Source organism: Scyliorhinus torazame, chromosome 4, assembly GCF_047496885.1.
Source record: "Scyliorhinus torazame isolate Kashiwa2021f chromosome 4, sScyTor2.1, whole genome shotgun sequence".
NCBI classification, from domain to species: Eukaryota; Metazoa; Chordata; class Chondrichthyes; order Carcharhiniformes; family Scyliorhinidae; genus Scyliorhinus; species Scyliorhinus torazame.
The window spans coordinates 164469704-164476300 of record NC_092710.1 but is presented as its reverse complement, the minus strand read 5'-3'; the positions used below and the strand labels follow the sequence as shown (position 1 = coordinate 164476300).

The following is a 6597-nucleotide window of genomic DNA, read 5'->3' as shown; positions in this document are numbered from 1 at the left end:
CTCTCCGTCTCCCGTGGCCTCCGAGGGGCATCCTGCGGGCGGTCTGCATCTGCGGGGATGGGTACCTCGACGTTTGCTCCTGCGATACACAATGAAGCATGCATGGTTAGACACGCAGGCAGTGATCAGGTGATATGGAGGAGGGGAGATATGGGGGATATGGGGGAGGGGGATATAGGGGAGGGGGGATATGGGGACGGGCTGTCGGTGGCTCACTTGCTCGTATGCCCCCGACCTCTGTATCAGCAACCTCCCGGTCCTCAGGTCCGCCAGCCAGTTCCAGGGCCCTTTCCTGGTGTTCGGTCAGTGGCCTCTCATCAGCGGGGCCTCCTCCAGTCCTCACATGCTCCCTGGTGTAGTGTGCACGCTTCTCCTGGGCGGGGGGGTGGGTGGGGGTGGTGGCAGGGGTAAAAGGCAACAGTGTTAGACAGGTATATGAATGCACGCCATCGGTTGCGCGTGCATTGCAGAGGTTAAGGTTAGGGCTGGATTCACTTGGGGATATGGGGGATATGGGGGAGGGGGGATGTGGGGGAGGGGGGATATGGGGAGGGGGGATATGGGGGAGGGGGGATATGGGGATATGGGGAGGGGGGATATGGGGGAGGGGGGTATGGGGGATATGGGGGAGGGGGGATAGGGGGAGGGGGGATAGGGGAGGGGGGATATGGGGGAGGGGGGATATGGGGGAGGGGGGATATGGGGGCGGGGGGGATATGGGGGATGGGGGATATGGATATCGGGCAGGGGGGGGCTCACTCTGCCTGCTCTGACAAGGTCGTTCACCTTCTTGTGGCACTGGGTGCCTGTCCGGGTGTCAGGGCCGCAGCGGTGACGGCCTCTGCCACTTCCCTCCACAGACGCCGGCTGTGGTGTGGGGCAACTCTGCGGTCGTGCCCGGGATACAGGGCCTCCCTCCTCTGCTCCACTGCGTCCAGGAGCGCCTCCACGTCGCGTGACTGGAACCTCGGGGTTGAGCGGCGGCCAGCCATCCAGTCGGGTGTTCTGGTCGGGTGGGGGGAGCAGCGCGTCGTTATGAGCCGTCACGCCGTGCGGCGTGTATGACGCTGCACGGCGTGAACCACGTGAGCAAGCGCGGATCCCGTCATGTCGCTGCTCGCCGATTTTGGGCCGGAGACTTCACGACGATTTTTGCGGCATGACGCAAGTCGGATTTGCGCCGTTTTATGCGCCGTAAAAACGGCGCAAATCCGACTTGCGTCACGCCGCAAAAATCGTCGCGAAGTCTCCGGCCCAAAATGGGCTAGCAGCGACGTGACGGGATCCGCGCTTGCTGACGTGGTTCACGCCGTGCAGCGTCATACACGCCGCACGGCGTGACTGCTCGTAACGACGGCTGCTCCCCCCACCCGACCGGAACACCCGACTGGATGGCTGGACTTTGCGCCAATAACGGAGAATTTCGCCCCTGCGGTTTCATTCTCCGACCCCCCGCCGGGTCGGAGAATGGCCGTTGGCCACCATGAATACCGCCCCCCGCCCCTGCCGAAGTCTCCGGTACCGGAGATTGGGCGGGGGCGGGAATCGGGCTGCGCTGGTTGGCGGGACCCCCGCTCAATTCTCCGGCCCGCCCAGAAATTGCCTGTCCCACCGGCGTAAATCAAAGCTGGCATTTACCGGCGGGACCAGGCGGCGTGGGCGGGCTCCGGGGTCCTGTGGGGGGCGCGGGGCGATCTGGCCCCGAGGGGTGCCCCCACGGTGGCCTGGCCCGCGATCGGAGCCCACCGATCCGCGGGCGGGCCTGTGCCGTGGGGGCACTCTTTCCCTTCCGCCTCCGCCACGGTCTCCACCATGGCGGAGGCGGAAGAGACTCTCCCCACTGCGCATGCGCGGGAAACTGTCGGCTCCCGCGCATGCGCCGCATTTCCGCGCCTGCTGGCGGGGCACCAAACGCCATTTCCGCCAGCTGGCGGAGCGGAAATCCCTCCGGCGCCGGCCTAGCCCCTCAATGTTGGGGCTCGGCCCCCAAAGATGCGGAGCATTCCGTACCTTTGGGCCGGCGCAATGCCCGTCTGATTGGCGCCAGTCGGCGGACATCGCGCCGTTGGGGGAGAATTTCACCCCTGGAACGCACTGCCCAAAAATGTGATGGAGCCAGATTTAGTGGTAGTTTTTAAGAGAACAGGATCATTATCTGAAGAGAAAACAATGCAGAGCTATGGTAAAAGGCACTTGGCGAATTGTTCTTTCACAGAGCTGACACATGTGCTGAATAGCCCCTTCCTGTGCTTTCATTATTGTTGATAATGAACAACATGTTGATAGCTGAGCAGAAAATCAAAGTGCTCTAGTAGATAACTGGCTGCAAAACAAATGAAGTGGGGCGGGGCGGAATAATACCAGCAGAGGAACGAGATACAGGCATTTCGAAAATAAATGAAGGGGCGGAGAAATAGTTAGAATTTTCTCACAGATAGAATATGTGCCGGTTTCAAGCTGCATAGACTGGACGAGGAATGTCCCGCCTCCTTAAAAATACTGCCTCAGTTGCAACATAAGCAAAGCAGAGTTAATTTGAAAAGTCCGTAGCCGTTTTCAGAGGAAGCCTATTTTATTTGCGCACAGCTCTGCACGAAGGCCACTAGAAACATGTAAGTTGTATTTAGTGAAGTGGGCTTATTTTTTTGACTAACGCACATTGCTGTTGTTTGAGTAACAGAACCGTCCACATTTCTGATTCACAATGGCAGTCTCTGCGAACCTGTCTCACTATATATATCTATATAAGTTGATCAGACTGTTCCTTGGTCAGGCTGTGTGATGTTTGGTCGTCCCAAACTGCTCTTTCAGCTATTTCAACGTGGGTGTGTGAATTGAACAGCAGAGTCTGCAATGTCGACCCTTTGTTTTCCCATCAGAGAGGCGCACAGGAACTTCTTGTCCGCCCGTGTTTATGCTTTTACGATGCTCTTAGTTTGGGGAATTTAAAACAATTTGGCAAATTGCAATGCTATGGTGCTTCCCATCCCCTTCGCCGCTTTGACCCACCTACCTTCAGCCTTGACTTCGATGTATTTTGAGCTCAACTCTACCTTCGCCAATTCTTGTTCTTGACTTTATTTTTGTTTTGGGGGTTGAGGGGTGGGGAGGGTCGATCTGGACCTTCCCCGGATTACCCAGTTACATGGCGAGCTAAACCCTGCATTTTCAATGTTGCTATCTCTGCACACCACAATTTAATTGTGTTTCTCCTGTGAGACTTTCGGAAAATCTTACTCACTGCAGGTTTCCTTCGTTTATTAGGTGCTTGCTTTTTTAATTCATTCAGTTGGTTAAATAAAATGTTCACGTAGTTGAAGGAACATGTGATGCGATTGTTGAATTCCTTGAAGATCTTCCGCATGCACAATCCACAGAATAAAACAGAAGTAACGCACCTGTATTGTCTGTATGGTGCACTGGAAGAGAAAGATGGACGGAGCTAAATTTTGATCAAGCCCAATATTAAGACAAAATTCTGGCCACAAGCTACCATGTAATTGGTTGCTGGCCTCATATAGACAGGTCTCAGAAAGAGTTGTATCTGCAATAATATTTGAAAAGAATCGTCTTATATGAATTTATGTCATTTGTGTTTTAGTGGCTGAGACATGCCAAATTCAGACCGGGAGTCAAACAGGACGGCATAGATTGTGAACTCTCCCGAAGGCCGTGCAAGGAAAAGAGTTTGTTCTGAAGTAAAAATAGAAACTGCTGGAAATACTCAGCAAGTCATGCAGCATCTGTGGTGAGAGAAACACGGTTAACATTTTAGGTCAGCGACATTTCATCAGAACCGTTCTGAAGAAAGATCTTCGAACAATGAACAAAAGAAAAGTACAGCACAGGAACAGCCCCTTCGGCCCTCCAAGCCTTCGCGGACCAAGCTGCCCGTCTAACCTAAAACCTTCTACACTTTTGGGGTCCAGATCCCTCTATTCCCATCTTATTCATGTATTTTTGTCAAGTCGCCCCTTAAAGGTCACTATTGTATCTGCTTCCACCACCTCTTCTGGCAGCGGCCCAGGCCCCAAATACTCTGTGTAAAAAAAACTTGCCTCACACATCTCTAAACTTTGCTCCTCGCACTTTAATCGTATGTCCTCTAATAATTAACTTTTCCACCCTGCCAAAAAGCTTCTGACTATCCATTCTGTCCATGCCACTCATAATTTTGTAAATTTTTCTCAGGTCAGCCCTCAACCTCTGTAACCTCTCCTCATGGCTAATGCCCTCCATACCAGACAACATCCTGGTAAACCTCTATAAAGCTGGAGCATGACTTGCCAATTTTTATAATAATAATCTTTATTATTGTCACAAGTAGGCTGACAACACAGCAATGAAGTTATTGTGAAAATCCCCGAGTTGCCACACTCCGGCGCCGGTTCAGGTACACAGAGGGAAAATTCAGTGACCCAAGCTGGGACTCAAACCTGGGACCCTGGGCGGTGTGAAGCAACAGTGCTAACTACTGTGCTACAGTGCACTCATGCCCCGATCGATGAAGACAAGAATGCTGCATGACTTCTTGACTACCTTCTCCCTCTGCTTTGCCACTTTCAGTGACCTCTGGACCTGTACACTCAGATCCCTCTGCTTGTCAATACTCTTAAGGGTTCTGCCATTTACTGTATATTTCCCACCTGTATTAGATCTTCCAAAATACAGTACCTCACATTTGTCCAGATTAAACTCCATCTGCCATCTCTCCGCCCAAGTCTCCAACCGATCGATATCCTGCTGTATCCTCTGACAGTCCTCATCACTATCGACAATTTCACCAACCTTTGTGTCGACCGCAAACTTACTAATCAGATCAGTTCCATATTCCTCCAAATCATTTATATACACTACAAACAGCAAAGGACCCAGGCACTGATCCCTGTAAAACACTAGTCAAAGCCCTACAATCACAAAACCACCCTTCTACTGCTACCCTCTGTCTTCTATGATAGAGCCAGTTCTGTATCCATCTTGCCAGCTCACCTCTGATCCCATGTGACTTCACCTTCTGCACGAGTCTGCCATGAGAGACCTTGTCAAAGACCTTACTAAAGTCCATGTAGACAACATCCACTGCTCAATCATCTTCATCACTTCCTTGGAAAAACTCAATCAGGTTAGTGAGACACGACCTCCCATTCACAAACCATGCTGCCTCTTGCCAATACGTCCATTCACTTCCAAATGGGAGTAAATCCTGTCTCAAGGAATCCTCTCCAATAATTTCCCTACCATTGATGTAAGGCTCATCGGCCTGTAATTTCCTGGATTATCCTTGCTACCCTTCTTAAACAAAGGATCAACATTAGCAATTCTCCAGACCTCTGGGATCTCACCTGTAGCCAATGAGGATACAAAGATTTCTGTACTTTGCCCATTTCCTCTGGTTCCAGAGTGCTAGCGTAGAAGGTGTAATAACTGAAGGGGAAATAGAGGACAAAAATAAGAGAACAATATCACCCTGTCTGCTCAAACGCAGTGGTTTGAAGTGTTTCAATGCCAGAAGTATAGAGGGTAAGGCAGATGAATTTAGAGCACTTTTTAGTATTTGGAATTAAGATGTTGTGGCTATCACAGAAACATGTTTAAAGGAAGGGTAGGATTGGCAGCTGACCATTGGAGGATATAGATGCTTCAGGAGAGATTGAGGGGGATGTAAAAGGGGTGGGAGAGTAGCATTACTGGTTAAGGAGAATATTATACCCGTACTGCGGGAGGACACCTCGGAGGGCTCGCACAATGAGGCAATCTGGGTAGAGCGCAGGAACAGGAAGGGGCAATCACAACGTTGGGCTTTTATTACAGGCCACCCCCCCCCCCCCAACAGCCAGCGAGAGAGGAGCAAAGATTTTGGATAGGTGCAAAAATAACAGGGTTGTTGTGGTAGGGGATTTTAATTTATTTCCCCTGTATTGGCTGGGACTCACTTAGTGTTAGGGGTTTGGATGGGGCAAAGTTTGTAAGATGTATCCAGGAAGCCTTGTTGATGCAATATGTAGATGGGGAACATACAGTACTGGATCTGGTATTGGGGAATGAGCCTGGACAGGTGGTTGAGATTTCAGTAGGGGAACATTTTGGGAATAGTGACCACAATTCCGTAAGTTTTAGGGTACTTTTGGACAGAGATGAGGATAACCCTCGCGGTAAGGTGCTAATCTGGGGAAAGGCAAACTACGATAAAATTAGACAGGAATTGAAGAATTTGGATTGGGTGCAGCTGTTGGATAGTAAATCAACACCGGACATGTGGGAGTCTTTCAAGCGACTGTTGATTCGGATTCAGGAATGTTACGTTCCTGAGAGAACGAAGGATAGGTATGGGAAGTTTAGGGAGCTTTGGAGAACGAGGGATATTGTGAACCTCGTCAAAAAGAAAAAGGAGACGTTTGCACAGTTTAGAAGGGTGGAGACAGTCAAAACCCTTGAGTATAAAGAAAGTAGGAAGATACTGAAGCGGGAAATTAGGAGGGCTAGGAGGGGTCATGACAAGTGGGCAAGTAGGATTAAATTTTATTCATATCTAAAAAGCAAGAGGGTGGCCAGGGAAAGGATTGGACCACTTAAGGACAGTGGGGGGAATCTATGTGT

General features: G+C 50.8%; 1 protein-coding gene across 2 annotated transcripts in view; it reads left to right on the top strand.

Moving 5' to 3' along the window:
• Nucleotides 1-2462: 2462 nt before the first annotated feature.
• LOC140410570 (structural maintenance of chromosomes protein 6-like) overlaps nucleotides 2463-6597 on the top strand; it is a 185852-nt gene continuing 181717 nt past the window's right edge. For both annotated transcript variants that reach the window (XM_072498829.1, XM_072498830.1), the window contains exon 1: nucleotides 2463-2612. The gene's annotated coding sequence lies outside the window, so the exon portion shown is untranslated. The remainder of the gene's footprint in view (nucleotides 2613-6597) is intronic.